Consider the following 8,054-nt stretch of genomic DNA (forward strand, 5'->3'; position numbering starts at 1 on the left):
GAGGATTTTATGTGAGATAGACCCTGGGGAACTTTCTGAAAGAAGGCAGCCCCCGAATTGGATGCACAAAATGCCGGTAGGTTTTAAGATTTGGTGAAGTATTCTGTGTCTTCACGACACCCCAAGTCAGAAATGGAAAAGAAAAGCAGAAGAAAAAGGATCAGTAAAATAGAATGGCTTTCCAGGCACTGCAAAGGGACTCGGTATTTCAATAGGTTTTCAAGAAAGGAGGAGAGGCAGTGTCTCCAACACAAAGCAGTCCAGACCCCTGAGTTTCTAACTGGCAAGTTGCCTAGCAGAGAAAATAGGATGCTACTGAATTTGCAGTCATCTCTGTCAGTGACAGGGTGGAGGGAAGTTACAAAGGATAACGGGAGGGAGAGGGATTGGGCTAGCAGGGATGGAGGTGAGGTGGATTCTGGAAATCGAAAATTATTTTTCAAGCATAGAAGAACAACTAAAAAAAAATACTACTGGGGAAGTAGTGCACTAAAATTGCCTTTACTAAAGGAGAGTGTGATAAGAAATACGTGGGTCATAAAATATACCCTATGGCCAAGACCTTCTGACCACGAAGACCACAAATATTAAACAGAAACGTACTGGCACTAGGATGGTAATTTCCAAATAATAACCCACTTCACTGAGTATTTACACTAGTCCCAAGCCTAAATTCATAAGGGCAAAAATGTAAACATACACATACATACCCAGAGCCAGAGCATCCCAAAGACTAAGCGTAGGAAGAAGCGACAGGAAAACTCATTCACTGGACTTTTTAATTGCTTTGTGTTTGCTTTTTCAGTCTCTCTCACATTACGTTGGATGGTGATTATGATTGTATTTTGAAATCATGATCCACCACTGCAGCACTGTAATTACATAAATATGGCATTATAAATGAAGTTTAGCTCCAGAAATAGCAATGCAGAAAGAGGTGCAGTTTGTCTTTGTAGATGCATGTGTATGTGTTTATAAATACTGCTCCTACACATGGCATTTGGAAATCATTTGCTAGTTCAAGCAAAAGGGTCTTTGGAAATAAAAGAAAATCATCGGTCTTATTTTCACCCAAAGAAAATGAGAGGTTCTTCTGGTCATTGTAAATGGAAATGGTGAGGTAAGAGCAGAGCTTAAACTGAGCTCAGATCCCTGAACTGGGCTGCAGCTGAGCGAACACCAACAGTTTTGCTGTGACTGCAATTACGTGGGGCAGCATAGCTGGTCAACAGTGCTCTTCATCATCCCCAAAACTTCAGGGATTGTTTCTTAGCCTCCTGGATCTTCTCCAGGACAGGAGAACCACCTCCTCCCTTAATTACACTCATTCTAGTCTGCGGGATGCCCTGCCAGAATCTTCAGTCAATGGTAACAGGAACTGGTAGATGGATAACCCAGCTTCTTTTACTCCCCGGGTGTTCCAGAAGTTTCACACAGGGTGTGTGGTAGTTCTAAGATATCCCAGCATGTTCTTTAAGCCTCTTTTCTTCAAAAGATGGAGCCTAATTCTCCTCCCCTCAAATATGGTAGCCCTACTAAGTGATTCATTTTCAACAACCAAAATGTGATGCAATGAGACTCCCAGGACAGGGTCATCCAAAGGTTGCTGCTCTTTTGGACTATCTCTTCCAGAGAAAGCCTGTCGCCACGTCACAAGAACACTCTAGTGGTCCATGGAGAAATCCACACAGCGAGGAACTGAAGTGTCTTGCCAAGTCAGCACCAGCTCACCAGTCACGTGGCTAAGCCTCCTGACCGGAATTGCGTCTTCTCACCCCAGGCAAACTTCAAATGACTGCAGCCCTGGCCAACAGCTTGACCGTTACCTGAGAGAGATCCTGAGTCAAAAATCACTCAGAAGCCACAACCACGTTCCAGACATGGGAAATGGGAACACAGAAAATACTGTGGTCTCAGGTCACTAAGTGCTGGGGTAATTTGTTGCACAGCAGTAGGTAACAAGTAGGGGCTCCCATGGTGTTGATTCCCGGTTACCCATAGCTATTATAACTTGCTCATTAATTCCTTCACCTTGGGTCACCTTGGGCTTCCTTGGGTCACCTCCAAAATAAAGGGCATTCACTCAAAAGTCTTGTCCCAGATTTAGCTTTGGAGATCTAAAGCATGCCAAATAGGGTGGGTGCCATTAATTTCCTCATATTATAAATAAGAAAAGCGACACGTAAGCTAGAATTACACATCAAATAGCAAAACCAGGTTTTCTGAATTCTAAGACACTTCCTGATTCATCACCACTGCATCTCCCTGCCACCCACATCCCATCCTTTGCAGTTTTAAGCAACCTCCCTTCACCCCCACCCAATGCAAATCCGTTAATTTGCTCATTCACCGTGGGTCTAGACACTCATCTTAATAACACTATGTAAAAATCAGTCTCAGCCAATTCAATAACAAGGGCGAGAACTTTGAGCCGTATGTATTTGTTGTTCCTAATGATACCTGTTCACAGCAGGGAGGAATAATTAGCAAATTAATGGATTATTCTTCCGTTGACATTAATGAAAACGCTACGTAGGACTCTACCTTGTTTTATGCTTAGACTACACATGGTGGCCTGTAACTACTGACCAGTGCTGACTGCAATTTATTGACATTTTGAACAAATGATCATGCTGCGTGGGCAAGAAATGATGAGGATGAAGCCTGTATGTTTAGATCAAGTAAAATGTACAGCCAACCCATCTGTCAGGTATTTCATCTTAATTATTATTATGCTAAGTGGTAATTAGGCATAAATGGAACATAAATGACTTACTAGCTCCATTTTATATATCACACAATAATTTTTGTGTTTTTCATCTCTCTTTGATAGTTCTCAAGTGTGTGTCTCTACTCAGTGTCACTGTGGTTTGTTTCGTGAGTCAGAGCAGGGGAGAACAAATACAGACTTTGGAACCAAACAAATCTCTCACACTGTATGATATTTTTTTTTTTTTTTTTGGGAGAGGTTTTTGCTATAGGGCGTGTGCTCGCCAGAAAGACAGAGAGAGAGAGAGACAGAAAGTGAGAAATTATCCTCCCGGGGGATGGCCATGCCGCAATCCCTTCTCCTCCATTCTCTTCTCGGGATCTTGGGCATGCACGCACATGTGCCTGGCGTAAGTTTAAGCCACCAGGTCCAGGACTCATACTACAATTGACTTGTGGGAGTCCAGTGACATAGCCATTATGCTAACTGCTGGTCCCTCACTGTACGATTTTGATCAAATTACATTACATCTCTGAGCCTCTTGTATAAATCAAAATTAGTGCCTCTCCAACAGGACCACTATGAGAATCAGATGAGAAACTTCAATCTAGTACCTAACATAGTGTTAATAGGGACTCAGCAAAGGTTTCCTCCCTGTGTCTTGTACTGTTTTTTTTTTATTATTATTATTATTTTATGTCGGCATTACTGTCACACATACATTAATGTTAGAATTTCTTGATCAATTTGGCACATGTTAGCTCTCCCTGTCCTGGATCTCACCCCTGCCTGATTGCTTCAAGCCACCTGTCTCAAGTTAAAATTCTCAAATGTATCCATATCTTCAAACTAAAAGATCTTAGCGGCTGAAGAAACATTTATACATTTTTTTTTTGTATATGACAAATGGCTTAGAGTCCATAAACAGAAAGAAACAGGTTTAAAATTCACCTGAGAGTAGGAATGTCAACCCTTCAGCATGAATGAGTTCTATCAATAGATATGAGCAAGTAATGAAAGCAATTTCTCTTTCCATTTGATTTGGATATAGCTGGTGAAAATGTCAGAGGGCACTGGTCACCTGAAAGAACTAAAGGAAGAAAACAGCGCTGTGGCTTCCAGTTGTGTTCATCCAGTGGAAACTGGTCAGATGTTGGAGTAATTTGACAAATGCATACAGATAGAAAGTATGCATTAAAATATTCCATTTTCTTGTGCCTGCGTGATCTTTTGGGCCTTGGCAGGTACCGTGAAGGTGAAGAGTTTACCTCTCTCATGTAGAAGCAATTTGTGAAAGCAATGCCCACTGGTAAACACAGCAGCTTATAACAGGTAAAACGGGAACAACTTTCACTTGTCAGGCCCTAATATTCATTAGCATACCAAAGTTAACAAATAAGTTTTACTTTAATTGCCAGAGAGCATATGCACTCACCAGAGACAGAGAAAGAGAGGAAGAATGCACCCCCAATGGAGCATAGTCAGACCTCAATCCCTTCTCCATTTCTCTATCCTTTTGAGATTTTGAACTTGCACATACATGCATCTGACACGTTTTCAAGCCACCAGGACTGGAATTTGAACCACCATTGGCCATGTGGGATCTGGCTCCATTGACGACTGGGCTACAGGGCCAACCAACAAATCACTTTTATGTCTTACCTCATTTGGCCTCCTACAGCCCAATTTGGTATTATTAAGAACGCTATTTTACAAAGAAGAAAACAGAGACCCAGAGGGGTTAGATGTCACACCCAAAAAGTTTATCAATTTAGTCATCAGGAAAGCCGTGACGTATTTTTGCATAGAAAAATACATCATGACTTCCCCGACAACCTAATAGTAGGCAAAAGAACCAGATCTATAATACTAATTTTACATCTTTTTATCAGATTCCCCCAATAAATAATTAGCTTGTTTATTTGAAGGGTAAATGAAAACTAACTTATAATTCTTAAGTTAAATTTCCTTGCCCTTTATTGATTTTTAGAGCCACAGAGTCATACATCTACATCACGCAGAGTGGTGTAGAAATAATTTTAAAATAATTGTGTAGTGAGCTTAGGAAAAAAAAAATTACTTCAGTATTTCACCAGGTTCAGGTTGCAGGTAGTGGTGTGAAGATTGTGGTACAAGGTACAGTGATAAAAGGCATATCCTCTCTAGCAGAAAACTTCTTTGACCAGAGCCTGTAACTTCTGCAGGAGAAGGCATTTGGCTCTTGTCACACAAAAAAGCAGATCTTTACTGGGTTAACTTGAAATTGACAATTTTTTCCACTGCAACACACAGACTTTTGACCACTGATGTCAGATTTATCTATGAAGCACTCAATCTCACAGACAAGAATCCCCTTCAAATGCAATAAATGTAAGAATCACTTTCAAAATAAGAAAGTGGGGCATGGGATACAATCAACACATATTTATCTAGGCATCATTGCCAGGAGTGGGGTCCCAGCATGAGAGGGACAAACAGACCAGAGGTCCTCAATCCTCGATGGTCAATAGTGTTCCCTTGAGGCATTTTAAAATCCCATTACCCAGGTGTCAATTTATTAAGAATTAATTCTTCACAATTAATTAGAAACTCTGGGAGTAGGGACCAGGCCTAAGTATTTTTTAAAGCTCTGCAAGAGATTCCATTGAGCAGCCCCAGTCAAGAAACACTATTATAGTGGAATTCGAAGTGCTCCAAATTTGTTTGACTTTCGAGTCACCTAAGGTTCTGATTAAAATTCATTATCATGAGCCCTGAACTTTACATTCAGAACTAGAATGTCCAAGGAAAATGTTCAGAACACATATTTTGAATGAGAGCCACAAAGAGTCCTCTGATTACAGAGGTCTGGCAAATCTGACATTGTCGAGAATCAATACAGTGAAAAGACGACCTATGAAGTAGGGGAAAATATTTGCAAATCATATAGGTTATATCCAAAATATACAAAGAACCCCTACAACTCAACAACAACAAAAAATAAGTGGGCAAAGGATCCAAATACACATTTCTCCAAACATGATATACAAATGGGCAGCAAATATATAAAAAGATATTCAACATTGCTAATCATTAGGGAAATCCCATCAAAACCATAATGAGGTATATATCACCTCACCATCATTAGGATAGCCAATATCCCAGAGAAGAGAAAAAAAAAAAAAAAAAAAACAGAAAACAAGTGGTGGTGAGACATGGAGAAATTAGAACCCTTGTGCACTGTTGGTGGAAAAGTAAAATAGTTCAGTCACTACAAAAAATAGAAAGGTTCCTTAAAATTTTAAATATAGAATTGCCATGTGACTCAGACATTCCACTTCCATGTACATGACCAAAAAAATTCAAAGCTAGATTTGGAAAAGATACACTTTCATGTTCATCACAGATTATTCAAGAGGTAGAAGCAGCCCAAATGTCTACCAATGGATGACTGGATAAAAGAAATGTGTGCATATATTCAGTGGAATGTTAACAAAGAAGAAAATCCTGTGACATGCTATAACATGGATGAAACTTCAGCACATTATGTTAGGTGAAATAAGGCAATCACAAAACAATCAATACTGTACGATTCTACTCACATCAGGTATCTAAAACTCATAGAAAGTCAATGGGGAGTTATCAGAGACTAGAAGAATTGGATTGGAGTTGTTGTTCAATAGCTATATAGTTTCAATTTTGTAAGATGAGAAAGTTCTAATAATCTATTGCACAATACTGTGAATAAACAGTAATGAATCATCCACTTAAACACAATTAAGAGGCCAGTTGATGGCACAGTATTAGACCCCACATAGCCAACTGTGCAGTTTGGGTCCTGGACCTGGTGGCTTGAAAAAAAAAAAAAAATCAGGTGTGTGTGTGTGTGTGTGTGTGTGTGTGTGTGCCCGAAATCCTGTGGGGGGTGCTTTCTCACTTTCTCTTTCTCTTTTTCTTGCCCCCCCCCCCACTGAGCACATGCACCCTACAGTAAAAACTTTTAAAAGGTTAAGATGGTCTCAACTATATATTGATTTTTTAAAAACAATTTAAAATTTAAAAAATTTTTTAAATTGTTTAAAAGAAGAAATTTAAGTCTGATGTTCAACAGTTTCCCACAACCCATCAGTCTTATTTCCATCCCCAAGAGGAAAGAACCCAGACTTTCTCAATGCAAGACAAACAAAAAATGTTTCTCCAACTGATTCCTAAGAAAGGTAATTCCCAATTATGGAAGGTTCAGGCACTTGCTGAATATAAATCTAAACCAGCTGGGACAGACACTGCTTGCTCTAAGAGAGAAGAGGTTTAAAGGTGTGTGAGATGAAAAAAATTACAGATTAAGGAAAAGAGGCGCCAGGAGGGAGGCAAGGGTATGAAGAGCTGCCTGTGGGAGCTCATCTGTGGGACCAGGGCACTTGGGGTTGACCTGCTCTCTGGGGAGAGATGACACTCCACAGAATGCCGTGAGTGTGTGATGAAGACACCTCTTCCTCCCCTATGCTGTCTTCAGTCCAATCCACTTGCTCACCCACCCTTCAATGACAGAACCTTTCTGTGAACAGTAACATCTGTCTGCTCCATACTCTGGAAAGCATGACAGACACCTGACAGACAGACTCAGGCAGAAAACCTGGCCTAGCCCTGGGAGACAGCAATGCTGTGTATTCCCCATCTGCTGCCAACCCCTCCACAGCCTCCCCTACCCAGATCCATTCCCCACCTTTCTCTCCTCCTGCTCGGTGTCCCATATCACCATTGAAGGGTCTTGCCCTCTGTCTTCTGACAGAGTCTAGCCAACAGGAGCTACAAGAAGGAAATGTGGGGGCAAGGTAGGGAGTGAGGCTCAGGTACTCTTTAGCTGAATGCTCACTGCTTCTGTACCACATTTCTGGAGGCGACTACAGCCCTCTGTGGAGACCACCCTACTGGCAGCCCCTCCACTGTGGTCCAGCTCTCACCGGTTCCAGTTACACTGCCTGACCACCTGTCCCCGCAGGTCCTCCCCAGGGCTCAGCCCTGGGTGCCACCACATCCCTGGAGAGCCCCTGGACTCTCTACGCACCTGCTTTATAGTATTACTCTTACGTTATCTCCCATCTGAATGGATTCAGCCTCCTGCCAGGGCTCAGAAACCGCCTGGTTTTGAAGACCAAAACAGAAAGAACTCAATGAAGAAGAAAGCAACTTAGGCACGTCTACCATGAGTTTCTCGTAAGACAGGACTGTATTCATGGATGGCTGGACTCAGGGCCTACCACTACCAGGAGTGCAGCAAAAAGACTGCTCCAACTTTGTGCTCCCAGACCTAGAAAGGGTCAAAAATTCTGTCTTGGAATTTCCTTCCTATGCTTGAAACATGGAG

Source organism: Tupaia chinensis, unplaced genomic scaffold (assembly GCF_000334495.1).
Source record: "Tupaia chinensis unplaced genomic scaffold, TupChi_1.0 Scaffold000617_2, whole genome shotgun sequence".
Classification (NCBI taxonomy): domain Eukaryota; kingdom Metazoa; phylum Chordata; class Mammalia; order Scandentia; family Tupaiidae; genus Tupaia; species Tupaia belangeri.